The following is a 14,077-nucleotide window of genomic DNA, read 5'->3' on the forward strand; positions in this document are numbered from 1 at the left end:
GGTCCCAGCAGTGGGCTAAATAATGAACAGATGTGAGAGGAATTAGAAGCAGGTTCAGAGTCCAATCTGAATCTTTATTAATTCAACACACACATGAGCTGTGTCAGCATAATTGAATTTCCTTCAGGATTAATAAAGTATCCATCTATTTAACCTCCCACGTCAATTACAGATGCACTGATTCACTTTTTTGAAGGGATACCGATACTGATTCTTGTACTTTTATAAATCCTAATAAAAAATCTTTTTGTTTCTGGTAGTATTATAGTTCATTCAGGAACACTCTTGTCATATATATTACCATTTTACCGCAAAATGGATATACAGTTTTACGTGGCAGAGAAGGCTCTGCTCAAAAGGTGCTCCCTGGGTTAGTCAAGCAGCATGCTTTGACTTTCCAGGGAGTGCATGGCTAGAAAGCCCCATATGGATATGGGGTAGGTACATTTATGCAAACTGAATACAAAAACTAAGTTCAAAAGCATTTAATCCATAGTAGCATGAATCTGAATGAAGGTGCATAAAAACTTATAAAGGAGGAGGCTGGGGTGGTGGAGGTGAAGCTTTGCCAGCGGCAGCAGCGTGGTGCATAAGTATTAATGCAAGCAGAGATTAGTGAGAAGTACATCATGTATCATACCCACTGTGTTGAGAGAAAGAGCTGTGATTAGCTGTGGAAGCTAGGAGATGATAATTGGTAATTGGCTGGCTGTCAGCTGATCATGACTGGCAACTGACAATTGTGTCCTGCATGAATTCCAGGCGTCATTTAAAATGAAACATTGTTTTTTCATTCAAAGATCAAAGAAACATTTAAAATGCATTAAACTTTGTATTATTTCAAATAAATGTATTTTAACTGTGTGCTGGCTTCACATAGAAACAGATAGCAGCAAAAAAAAAATTGATGTTTTTACATTTGAAACTGAAGTACACTGTAGAAATCCAGATGTAAACAACCAACAGGACGTCAGGGCTACTGGAGCAAAGTGAATGTTTAAAATAAAGGTGAAATACTAACCCAGCATGACAGATGGATGTGTTTCACACATAAAACCACTCATACACAGCGTTTAGAAAAGGGCAGAGCTTTTGACAAAAAAAAAAAAAACTCGGAATGTGACTGGATGAATGTTCTGTCACATCTTTACGGGCCAATCAGAGCAACAAAACGTGACATAGCCGCTATCGAGGACTAAACTCCATAGGGAACAACTCGCTGCTGTTCTTTGTTCTTCTTTTAACGAAGAAATTTCATCAAGTTCTGACAAAACTGGCGCTTTAGCAGCAACCATGCTAATGTCTTCCACCATAATTGCACAGGTCTCTTGATGCTGCTTGCTCATGTCATGACTCTGCCGTGCCAGGAAGTACTGCCCCTCGTTGCTGATTGGTCCTGTCACTTTCTAACCGGGCCCAAACGGTTCAGACGGGAGTATTGCAAGATGGATTCATCAGTGAGAAACAAGGAAATGGGCGGGTCCATCTGCTATGCAAGGTTAGTGAAATAATGTATTGAAAGTAAATATGTAGAAATGAATATAGACCAGAATTAATCTCAAATAAGTAAAAAAAAACAGTTCCTCCAGCCTCTTGGACCTTGAAGAGTGAAGAGGCACAGAATCCACATTGCTTGAAGTCCAGTGTGAAGTTTCTACAGTCAGTGATGATTTGGGCTGCCATGGCATCTGCTGGTGTTGGTCCACTGTGTTTTCTGAAGTCCACAGTCAACCCAGCCATCTACCAGGACATTTTAGAGCACTTCATGCTTCCTTCTGCTGACAAGCTTCATGGAGATGCTGATTTCATTTTCCAGCAGGACTTGGCACCTGCCCACACTGCCAAAGGTACCAAAAGCTGGTTCAATGACCATGGTGTTACTGTGCTTGATTGGCCAGCAAACTGGCCTGACCTGAACCCCATAGAGAATCTATGGGGTATCGTCAAGAGGAAGGTGAGAGACACCAGACCCAACAACGCAGATGACCTGAAGGCATTTCTGTAAACCATAATCATCAACATTTCAAGAAATAAAAGCTTGAAATATTTCACTCTATGTGTAATGAGTCTATATAATATATGGGTTTCACTTTCAGAAAAGAGTGACAAAAAATATTGAACTTTTTCATGATATTCTAAGTTTTAGAGATTTACCTGTATATCTCAGCTCTAAATGCTACATAAGACCACAAAATCCAACAACAGAAACAGAAAGTGGCGTTTTTGCCTTTTATGATTAAATCACAGACAGTGTTCTAAAAGTAAATGCGGAAATGCATTTAAATGCATGGCAGTGTTTGTAAATAGTGTGTCGTTATAACACGATGGATGCTACTGTGCGGTGTGGTCACGGTAGCATTCATAGTGTAATGCAAAACTTGAATTTGTATCGGTGACGTGGATTGGCGCTGTCAGTCCGATGTCCAAAAAAACCCCCCAAACAATGACATTAATATCGGATGTCATGTATTATACTGGCTTCGTCCCATCTCTACTGACAAGTTAGTGATGTCAGTCCAACACGCTGGTCTTGAGTATGAGCATCAAGCTGGAGTTAAATAACTTGACACCAATGAGCAATGAAACTGACTTAGCACATCCTTGAAAAGATGATCCCTTTATTTTGACAACTAAAGAAGCTTTACTTGCTCCGATCTTGCATCATACTGGCATCTCATGATCTAGTTTCCATACAGTCTTGATCTTTCCTCAGCAGTTTTGACTTCTAAGAAGATAAACCCTTTTGATTGTCTTAATAACCACATGCTTTTTTTTCTCCATGGCCACCCACAGAACAAATTAACATTTTTATCCCCACTCCCTTAAGGCTGGGAGAAAAGCAAGATCAGCAGTGTGGTGTTCATTCTGTCAAACTGTCACAAATTGTGGAGGGTAATGAACATTGCAGGTTATGGCGGCTGCGATGGAGCCGCAGACTTTCCGTCTCATTAATGGATTTTGGGAAACAATGGGAGCCTTTTTCTTCTGCAAGGTAAGGGAAACCTGCAGAGGAGCCGACTGTTTCTCAGGGTTCACATGTAGTAGAGGGGAAAAGAAAACATATCTATCTTAACAGTGCTTTTCAATTAAGAGGGGGGTATTCTGGCAAGGGGTGGCGAAATCTAAAAGGTCTATACACGTCCCAACACTGCTGCAATGAAAAACAAAAAAAAAAGAAAAACATGTCAGTTCTACCCAAAAGATGAAATGATTACAAAAAGGGCTCATGCTGCACACATATAATAAAAACCAGGGTAAAAAATAGAGGTATGAAATATGCATGACAATGTATGAGAAGTCTGAGTCATATACAAATTTTAAGTTATATGGGGAAAAAACAGTTACCAATATGATCCAGGAATTCTGCAAGTCTTGAGCCCTATTTAGATTGTTAGTTCAAGGCCTGATATTTACTACCCTCAGAAGTCTCACCTTCACTATGAATGCCAAGGAAATGTAATAGGAGGACGAAGAGATCCCACCTCTGTGCCAGCTTTAGAGGGGAAATAACAGAGGTGTAAGAAAGGTGAAAAGAGGAAGCCAAGGGGGATAGTAGCACTTTTTGTGTGCATGTCTGACTGTGCATGAATGTGAAGCTCCCACTGCTTGATTACACTCTCCCATGTTTTTACCACATTATGTCACAGTAGAATCAGTATTAAAGAATGAAGGTATAAAGGCAGCAGAACTTGGCTACAGAACTTTGGCCGAGTCCCTCTCTGAGAGGGAGTTTAATCAGGTAATTTGAATGGACAAGACACATTCCATGAGCACTGATAAAGAGTACAGGAGCACTGGGACTGTTAACCAGATGTATCATCTTGTACTTTTCAGGCACTCTGAATATCATTAATGTAGGTTACAAAAGGTTTTTGTTTTGCTTGATCAAACTGGTACCTCTGAATCCACCAGGCAGCAAAAGCAAATGTCAGCAGGATCTTACTTTAGCATTCCCACAGTAAATAGAAATACTGTAGCAGTAACTGTTCCAATATACAACAATCTAGGTCCAACTGTTGTACTGAGTAACACCACAGCCATGGTTACCTTCAACTCTTGGACTGGGGCAATTTACTGGGGCTGTTACTCTGAACAATGATAATAAACTGTTTTCAAGTGCAAATTGTTCCCAGAGTGCTCACCAATATAGCAATTTGGGATAGCGCCCATATAGAGGCGGTAGTCCTCAAGGCACTGGATCAATTTCCTGTCTCACCTCCTGTTTTTTTTTTTCTTTTAAAGATTATTTTATTGGTATAGGATAGCTGAAGAGAGACAGGAAATGCAGGGAGAGAGACATGCATCAAACATGCAGAGACTGGGAATCAATCCCCAGCCAGTGTGTTGAGGACTACAGCTTCTGCCCATGGGCGCCTGCTCTACCCAATGAGCTACAGCTGCGCGACCAGAATCTCCTGTCCCATCAAATGATAGAAAAAAGCACTGCAAATAATCTTAAAAAAAAAAACGAAAAGTGTGATTGCGATTGTACTAGACACTGGACAATATCGTTCTTTGTAATAGCAATTACGATACAAGACATAATTTGTATCATGAGTCTACTTGCTTGATTATCAAGGAAAAATGCAGATAATAATGATAATTTTAAAGTGTGTATTCCTCAACTCTAAACATGCACATATGAAAGGTGCAGTGTGTAATCTTAGACAGGTAGCAAGTAACAGAACAAACTTGGTAAAAATGAACCATAATGTATATAAATAGGCCTATCTGTATGTTGGGGTGAGTTCTTGAAAAAGATGTTAAAAAACATTTATTTATGCATCTAGTAAAATTTAAAATGTTCAGCATCTACATGTATATATCTTTCAGTCTTATGTTTAACTGAAGCTGTGACTTGTGCTTTCCTTAGACTTGAAGCTTTTCCTGAGACCTGATGCTTTTTATCTGAGATCTGACACCTGCATCTGAGACCCGAGGATGTTCTAAAATGGACACACTGTAAACAGGAGAGGGCAGGGTAGAAAGCTTAGAGTCTGCAGATTCAGAGGACATTCAAACCCTGTTCCTACACATTATTAGCATAAAGAAATGGACAATTTTAGGCCATTTTAGAAACATTTTAGGTCTAATGACATCCATGGCAACAGAGTTGACATCAAAAGTGAGCGTCACTATCTAGAATCTGATTCTTAGATGTTGTATCATTCCCCAATTTTACACACTGCACCTTAAAGTAGCATAAAAAGTACAAAACATTACTTTCCAAAAAAAAAAAAAAAAAAAAAAAAAGTACTGTGATTTAATACTGGTTGTGATATTGGGATAGGCCTTTATAAGGAAATCGGCATTCAGAGTTATCAGTCTTTACTCTTAACTTCTACATTTACAATAAGACTTAAAACATTTCAGCCTTACTTTCTTCTAGAAAACAGTGCTGAGGTTCATCCCAATAGCCTATGCTTGCATTGTGTTAATCTTATAACAGGTTAAAAAAAACGCTCTCCTTTTAGCGAGCCATCTATATTGATTTTACACAGTGAATATGGAACCTGTCAATTTAACTGGCCCTCTCTTACAGAGTTGAAAAATGAAGCTAATTTGAAAAATGCCTTCCTGTCGGCAGTGGGCAATTTGCAATGTAACAACGTTTTTAGGTGTGCACATAAGCTTTCGAATTTCCCTTAATTTCTCAAAAAAGTCCATATGAGAACATTCTGCCAATAGAGAGTGGCCTTGCCTTTAAAACACCTTAACAATTAACCACAGCATATGGAAGCTTCTATTTTAGAAGAGGCCTACTGATACATCTGTGACTTCACTGATACATTTAAGAGTGGGTGTGATTGGAACGCAGCAGGAGAGGTGGTGGAAACATGACCAGGGGCTGTCAGTCTTCCTGTGGAGGAATTCTTCTAAGCTCATTAGATGCTGATCTTGAGTCACAAAAACTGGAGCAGGGGGTCTGCTGTCACTTAGAGGACTGGGAGGAAAATAGAGAAGAGAGAAAAGCGGGGGGTTCCGCTTCTATATAACAGCATTGGGGAAAATAATGAGCACATGAGAACATAACGCCCAAAACACCTTGTCTGAAAACAGAGCCTGGAGAACAAGAAGCTGCTTACTCCTACATTATACATCAAAGGCTTTAAACTTCTTCTTTAAAAACACCAAAGAAGTTAAGACTTTGGAATCTAGACTACAATGAAAAAAGAAGAAAAAATGGTTGCATAACCTCTCAGGATCAGTACCCTACTCCAGTAAGTGAGCCAGTCTAGATGCAGGGGTGGAGAAGTGACCTGTGGTATTCTAAAATAACACGACAGCTTTAAATTATTAATTCAGCACCTTCTGTTTGGTGCTATTGACAGAACTCCAAGAGTAGCTCAGCATCTCATGGTGATAAGGATGGTGAGAAATGTTGATCAAAGATTCCCGCTCTTCAAAAAATGCTCTCTCATTTAGGAGACAGAGCAGAAGCAGCAAAAAGACAACAGGTTGTTCCTCTCAACACACTTTGCTTGGATGTTCAGTCTGGAAAATTAATAACGAGCATCCCTCTCCTCTGTCCCAGAAACAGAAGCAGAGATGCCCTTGAGGAGCACTCTCCAGCCCTTAAAGTGTTCCACTGGAGCTGTTCAGTGGCCAACATGACAAAGCTGTATTGTACGGACAAATCACAGAGTAATCCCTGTCCTGCAACGCCCCCTCAATATCCCTTATGCGCCAACACTGTGCATCTATTATTGTCTTGATATCAGCTTTAAGCCCTGGGGCAACAGCCTCTACGCTGCTGGATGCTCTACTAACTCTCAGCTTTGAGCAACATGAGCTATTCAGACCCGTTAGGAGGCAGACAGCAGAGAACTAAGAAAGGGTTAGAGAGATCTGGGGGTGGAGAGTGGTGGTGCTGAGGTTTCAAATACAGCAATACCAACATGAATAATGTATAACAATGTGTTGTCCTCTTACCATATAGACTTTCCTTTAACTATATGATATGATGGTCTAACCTGTATCTAAAGCTTAAGAAAATCTACATACGAATCATCCATCCATCAATTATCTATACAGCTTATCCTTTTTGGGGTTGAAGGGGGCTGGATCCTCGCTGTGACCGGATGAGAGGCAGGGTACATCCTGGACTGTTTGCCAGTCAATCACCTATAATAACATATAAAAGCAAACAACAAAGCAAGCTCACACTCATAGCTATGGGAAATTTAGAGTCACCAATCAGCCTAACAGGCAAGTCTTTGGTCAATGGGACAAAACCAGACTACAGAGAGAGCCCATGCACGCAAACTACCAAACTACTACTACAGAAGGGCCATGCCCAACTGAGATTCAGACCAGGAACCATTGAGGCAACAGTGCAAACCATCAAGCCACCATGCTCCCCTGAAGACAAATCAGCAGGAGGTAAATTACCTGGAAATATACTAACTTTTGCAAAGTAATGTAACAATTCAAGCATAATTTTCAGGTCTTTAAAATTCAATGCTCAGCCAAAATATGCTGCAATTGTTCTAAAAATCGTGCAATAAAATATTTAAATGGTTTACTTTTAACTTCCTTCATACATTATATTTAAAGCTAACACAATCACAACAAAAACTTTCTCAGAAATCTCAAACAAAATTTTGTCACACATCATCTACTACCAGATTCAAGGGATCCTTGCCAGGGAGAACTTAAAATAAAAACATAAACTTTAGCCAGTACCTCATGAAACTTTACTGTAAAGGTGCAGCAATCTCAGTTTATCATCTATCATTCTATGATTCAGGGTAAGAAACTCGCACCTGCCACCAGCCACAAGTTGGTATTTTTGAGCAGTGTCAGGTGAATTTGCTCAACCTACCAGCCACTGGGGAAGTTAAATGAAGAGTAACATAACAGTGAATAAGTTAGTTAAAAGCATGAACAGAATCTTGGCTTTCTGCTTATTCCTACTTACTTTATGAGCAGAGCCAATCTGACCTACAGAGCTTAACAAATTTATTAGACCACCTGTCATATTTGTCTCAAAGACCATCCAGCATCATGAAGTACTTTCATGCGGACTCTTTCATTTTCAGTGAGTTCTCCATGTTTTACCATTTTGAACAGGAATGAGGGATTTCAAACTGAATTCACCCAAATTCAAGCTGGCTCACTGGGCTTCTCTGAGAAGTCAGAAATTAATCAAGCATAACATTCAACCAATAAAACTCATTTTTCTGTTCAGAAATGCAAGTAAAGAACTATAATTTGACATATTAATCAAGAAATATTAATGTGCTTATCTATTTTTTCTTTTTTTTTGTAAATCAGTAAATTTGAAAATTCATGGATAACAGTAATAATTATATTTTAGCATTAAAATATCATTTGGGTTAAAGAGCTTCTACATATTGGTGTATTAACCATTGCAGAAACATAAAAAATGACTTTGGTAATTACCAATGCTGTTAATTTAGGGCAGCTGTGGCATAAACCTTACTTTGGTTAGGGTTAGGGTGGTCTAAAAATATGTTAAGCACTGTACATGCTTGCTGACCAAAAGCCTTACCTGTAGTTAACATTACTGCAAGATGCTTTTAGTTGGTGTTCAATTTTTTTCAGAGCCCTGTAAAGAAAAAAGTACAGCACGTTTTAAAAGAAGGGCTTCCAAGTGTCTTAACATATGCAGTAGCAAATAGAAGAACAAAATATAAGCTTCTAACAATAAGTTCTTTATCTTGCCTCTCAGTTGGGATTTGGTTGCAGTTAAAGCTGCATTCGAGGACCTGACTGCAATGGAAACTCTAACCAGCCTCAAAATAACACAAAAGTAAATTTATTTCTTTTTATGAACAAAGCACAGAGCATGCCAGTATATTTTTCATAGTTAGAAAATGTCCATTTATTAAACAGCCTTGAATACTATAGGCCTTGACTATCGTTAACTCCTGCTGCTTGTTAAAATGAACTGGCTGCTAAAAAAGTAATTGGCGGGTAGATTTTTTAATCCACCAGCCACAGTGGCAGGTATTTCCAACCCTTCTATGAGTGCACCAGTTTCACTTCAGTATCTACTGACATCTGGCCTGTTGACAGACGTGGCAGAAAAAAAGGCGAGAAATTGTATCTGTTCCAAATGTTTATCTGTTGTGTTGCACCAATTTAAGACGTGGAAACTTTTATACCCAACTGCTGACTCAGAGAAGATTTTATTTGGCAGAGGAAGACACCTGTTGGACAAACTTATCTGTTTTCGGAGAGAAAATGGCACTGAAATCAGCCCACCAGCAGTGTATTTCTACATGATACTTAGATACAATAAAATAAGACACAATATGATACAAAATATTTTTTTACAATAAGTGTTGCACTGCAAGACAGTCAGTTGATGATAAATCACAACATCTGATTAACTGAAGAATATAAAATGGCCCTAAAAAGGTAAAGTGCAAGATTCATGTACAACACATAATCCAAAATCTTTGGGGCACTGTGTAAAATCTCTCTGGACCGCAGGCAGGCCAGTTCAGCACCTGGACTCTTCTACTGTGAAGCAAAGCTGTTATGATGGATGAACTGTGTGGTTTAGCATTGTCTGCTGAAATATACAAGGCCTTCTTTGAAAGAGACGTCTGGACGGGTGCACGTTGCCCTTAAACATCTACAGTATACAGTATGTACTTTTCAGCATTGAAAGTGTCTGAACAGTTTTCTATTTTGCCTCAGTCCATTTAAATGAGCTTTGGCCCTGAAAAGCCAGGAGCATCTCCAGATCATGCTCACTTATGGCTTTGTCATTGCATGATAGAGCTTTAAAGGTGCAGTGTGTAATGTTTAGCCTAGTAGCATTTAGCTAAACTAACTTAGTAAACATGAAACACAATAAACAGAAGTAGATCCATCTAAATTAGTGTTTAATCATCTTTAAATAGAAAACTATCTTGTTTTTATTAACTTAGAATGAGCCATTTTTTTATACATAGGGGAGGGTCCCCTCCATGGAGTTCGCCTCCATGGATTTTTGCATCTTGCACGTTTCTACAGTACCACAGAAGGGAACAAATAACAGATACACAGGTTTTTAATTATACTAGTTGCCAGAGTCACTACCAAAAGTGAGCATTTCAATCTACAATCTGACTGTTTGATGTTAGCTATATCCCCTAATTTTACAAGCTGCACCTTTAACTTGCACGGTGAAATGTAATGACAGACAACTCCAGTACAGAATCATGCCCGTTTATCATGCTGTGCTGCCTTTAGGATCTAAAACTCACGAGCATTCAGTATTGATCTTCGGCCTTGTCCCTAGCACAAAGGGATTTCTCCAGATTCTCAGAGTGTTTTGATGATATTATGTACTAATGATGGTGGGATTTTTAAAACCTTTTCACTTTTCAGACAGAAGTTTTTTGCAGATTGGTGAACCTCTGCCCATCTTTACTTGCGAGGGACTCTCCCTCTCTAAAATGCTCCTGTTATACCCCATCATGTTTCCGAACTGTTGCCACCTAACCTAATAAGTTGCAAAATTCTCCGTTACATCAGTATCACCTACTTCTTCTAGTCTTTTGTTGCCCTGTCCCTACGTTTTTTAAGATTGTTGCCACCAAATTCAAACAATTTTCATAAAATATCAAAATGTCTCTGGTTCAACATCTGATATATTGTTTATGTCCTACTGTTAATCAAATATGGGTTAACTGAGATTTGCAAATCATTGCATTCTGTTTTATTTACATTTAGACGGCACCCTAACTTTTTTGGAACTGGGGTTTTATAATCCCTGTAAGTTTCACCTCTTGTCACGCTTTATCCTTTAACCTAATGGCTGTCCAAAATAACCCAGGTGTCATCTTCTTTAGAGCCCTGTCAACTTCTTTTTAGACGGCTATCTTTCATCCGTTAATGCCATTCACATCCTAGGCACTGCTGTGAGGAGCCGGAGACATGATATTGCTATATCGATATTTTTCCTCTTCTTTTTACTTTCTAAAACATATCCAAACTAAGTAAGAAAATGAATCAGGGAAATGGAGCTCAATTAAATGATCTTCCCAGAACATCATGAACACTTACGTCACCAACCGTTTTGCTGAATATTACCAACATCATAGCACTGAGTCATGCACATGAGAACTGATTTTAAAAGTTAAACTCAGATCCTGATCTTCTACTCTATTCAAAAAAAAAAGGTGTATATTCTGCCTGTTCCAAGCTGAAACTAAGGGAATGCAATTGAGAGCTAAAAGTTGCCTCTTTCCTTTCCACTTGGAAAACATGTGTGACCTGAAAAACACTTGACCCCCAGCAACAGCAGAGAAACAGCTCAGTGAACAGCAGCAGGGGCCCTGGGTTATACATCAACATGTCCAGTCCACTTCTGAAAAATATGATGTATCCAACAAAAAGTATATTCATTCAGTTCCTTTTCTCTGCATGTCTGGCAGCATAATGGACCTGCACTTGATGGGGATGAACAGGCTCTCTCCATTGCTAATGACAAGCATGCGAAGCTGTGACGGACCATATGCAGCACTCCAGCTCTATTTTAGGCTGCCCACCAGCCAAATCAACACCCACCATGTGCTCTGTGCTGCCCTCTCATAGGAAAAAAGCCAGGCACAGGGGAGAACTGCTGCATTTGTGAAACACTGCTGACAGCCAAGCATCCTCTCCTGAGAGGATAATTTGCTCTACATAAGAGTGCGATTGGAAAACCAGAGATGTTGCACAGGCACGTTGTGCTCTGTCTGGACAGCAACACGCAGCTGGAAGTGAGCTGTACTGCGTTCATCTGAGGCGCACTGTGAAGTAAGAGAGAGGACGCTGTGACTGAGTACCACTAAACCCTGATCAATCTTAGCTCCCTCAGCCTACGAGCTGCGGAGATGGAAAAGCCTGATAAAATGTTGTCTAGGGCAGCAGCAATGTGTCCAGGAGGAGGAATCAATTCTCTAAGTGATGTCCCACTGAGACATCCAGCCTAGTTTTTAACAACCATCTGAATCTTGGCATTTTTCCCTGTGTCAAACTTCCTTTCTCTGCCCTAGTTTATAGATGAGTTATATTGTTGACAAGTTTGTCTTCCTACTTCTTTTATCCTCCACTGCAATCCCATTACATGCTTCTTTTAAAATGTGAGAATCGTCATCTATTGTGCAGTTAAATCCAGAACTGGTGACAAATAAAAAGAGCTTGAAAGGTGGTGTCTGGGGCGAAGTGTTTGTGAACCATTCAGCCTAACTTCCTCTGGCGACATAAACAAAAACGCTGGACCAACCCTTTTAACAGCTTTAAACTCTAAACTGGCTTGGGGAAGATTTCAGTCTAACACAAAGGGTGAAAAAATAATTCTATAGGCTGATCTTTGATGTGGTGAGGTAAGCCGATTGAGGAGGAAGCTTGGATCTGAGCTGTTTGCCTCAGTAGCTGGTGACCTTGGCTTCCTCTCTCTTGTTGAGATCCCAGTGGGAGTTGCACCAGAAGTAAAAAATAACACTGGCAACCAGAGGACAAAACAGGATGAGTTAGATTACTTAAAGTTTTTCCAGCGTGTTGGTTCAAACTGAGCTTACTTTGCTTGTCTCAAAATAGGCACACATATCTGATGCCAGGAGGAAGAGTTATAGCGAGCATCAAGGTTTTAAACATGTCTGACAAACAGCAATTAAGGAATTTACTTAAGTTAATACCACCTTGCACAGATACAAGCACTTAATTGGTGAGTTTATAGGGGTGAATAAGTGAGAGAGCGCGAAAATATAACAGAAACACAAATAGAAACAAATAATATAAATCTGAATAACCACACTCAATTAAGATATTTCAAATGGAAATAATACAATAAAAACATGCCGTTATCTTACCAGCAATAAACTTCAGAAATGAAGCGGCGAAAGCTTAACCGTTATCAGGCTAAGCCATGTTTCCTATGGCAAATTAGGTCCACCACCTAGAAAGCCCGTTGTCTACACCAGTGATGGGTTTGCCTGACTGGGAAGACTGGTGAGGACTGTCGGCAGCGCTGGCAAAGTCTTTATGGTGAAACAGCCGTCACGCTTTCAGCAAATACTCCCATTGTTCCCACCCACTCTGCCACGGCTGCCCTCCCTGCTTTGAACACATCCAACTAACTCTTGGATGCTTCTACAACAATGAAGATGCCAACAAGAACCGAGACGTCATGCCTCCTCATCCTCTTCCACTGTCCTCCGGGCGGGCGGGCGGAGACTCCCCTTTCTCCTGCGGTTCGACTTGCAACTTAACATTTAACCTGACGTTCTACGTCCTCTTCTTGGTCCAAGAGGCGAATAAATAATGTTACCCGCACACTGCCATCCTCCTCCAAAAGCGCCGAATCTAACTATCACGTCTTGCGTTGAATCCGCCCCCAACTTGCCATCAGCGATATCATGGTTATATTATGCCAGTTAACTTCAACCGTCGCGCCCATATAATTATTTCTCGGTTTCTTCTTTCAGTTTCAGTTCATTCTTGTGTCTTTTCGGGAGTGTGCTATGGAGTCAAACTCGCAAAGAAAGTACAGGGCAAGAAACAGAAGGGGAAATAAAGGGCTACGTGCCTTTACACTATAACGGTTCACTACTGGATGGAGATGACAACAAACTGCCACAAATCCTCCTTTTCTCCAGGAAATACGTCACATGTAGCGCCTGGAATATCGTGTGTGCTTGATTCGCTTTACTGTGTTCGTTGAGTAGGGCGGGTCACTGTTGCTTTGTGGATTGATGAAGGGTAAATTACCCACCGTGTCACTGTGGGGTGTTTTTGCGTAAATTGGGGAGCGTTTAGCAGGTGCGAAATGTATCGTTGTGTTGCAGTCTCAAACAATAAAAAACACATATATTACATTTTTTAAAGAATAACTTAAAGTCAACGTACCAGGATATCATATAGTATGCGAAACCCTCTACATATTTTAGAGTGACGTGAAAATGGTTGATTTTCCCTTTTAGAAAATATTTTTGATACCTTACGGTGTTCCTATTTATATTTGTATCGTTAAAACAGAACACCGGGGCACGCCTGTAAAGAAAACGTGCAACGTGCTTTGCTTCCCAGCCTGGGTCTAATTCGTATCGCTATATGCGACCGCCATCTTGTGGCT

The 14,077-nt window shown here is 40.0% G+C and overlaps 1 protein-coding gene across 2 annotated transcripts in view; it reads right to left on the bottom strand.

The window, feature by feature from the left end:
* The window catches only part of furinb (furin (paired basic amino acid cleaving enzyme) b), a 133,037-nt gene extending 119,490 nt beyond the window's left edge, over positions 1-13,547 (bottom strand). Inside the window, exons 1-2 of one of the 2 annotated variants that reach the window (XM_041794888.1) lie at positions 12,816-13,547; positions 8,516-8,572 (exon numbers count right to left, since the gene is read on the bottom strand). The gene's annotated coding sequence lies outside the window, so the exon portion shown is untranslated. The remainder of the gene's footprint in view (positions 1-8,515; positions 8,573-12,815) is intronic. The other variant, XM_041794889.1, reaches the window with a different exon arrangement.
* Positions 13,548-14,077: the final 530 nt, after the last annotated feature.

This window comes from Cheilinus undulatus, linkage group 9 (assembly GCF_018320785.1).
Source record: "Cheilinus undulatus linkage group 9, ASM1832078v1, whole genome shotgun sequence".
NCBI classification, from domain to species: domain Eukaryota; kingdom Metazoa; phylum Chordata; class Actinopteri; order Labriformes; family Labridae; genus Cheilinus; species Cheilinus undulatus.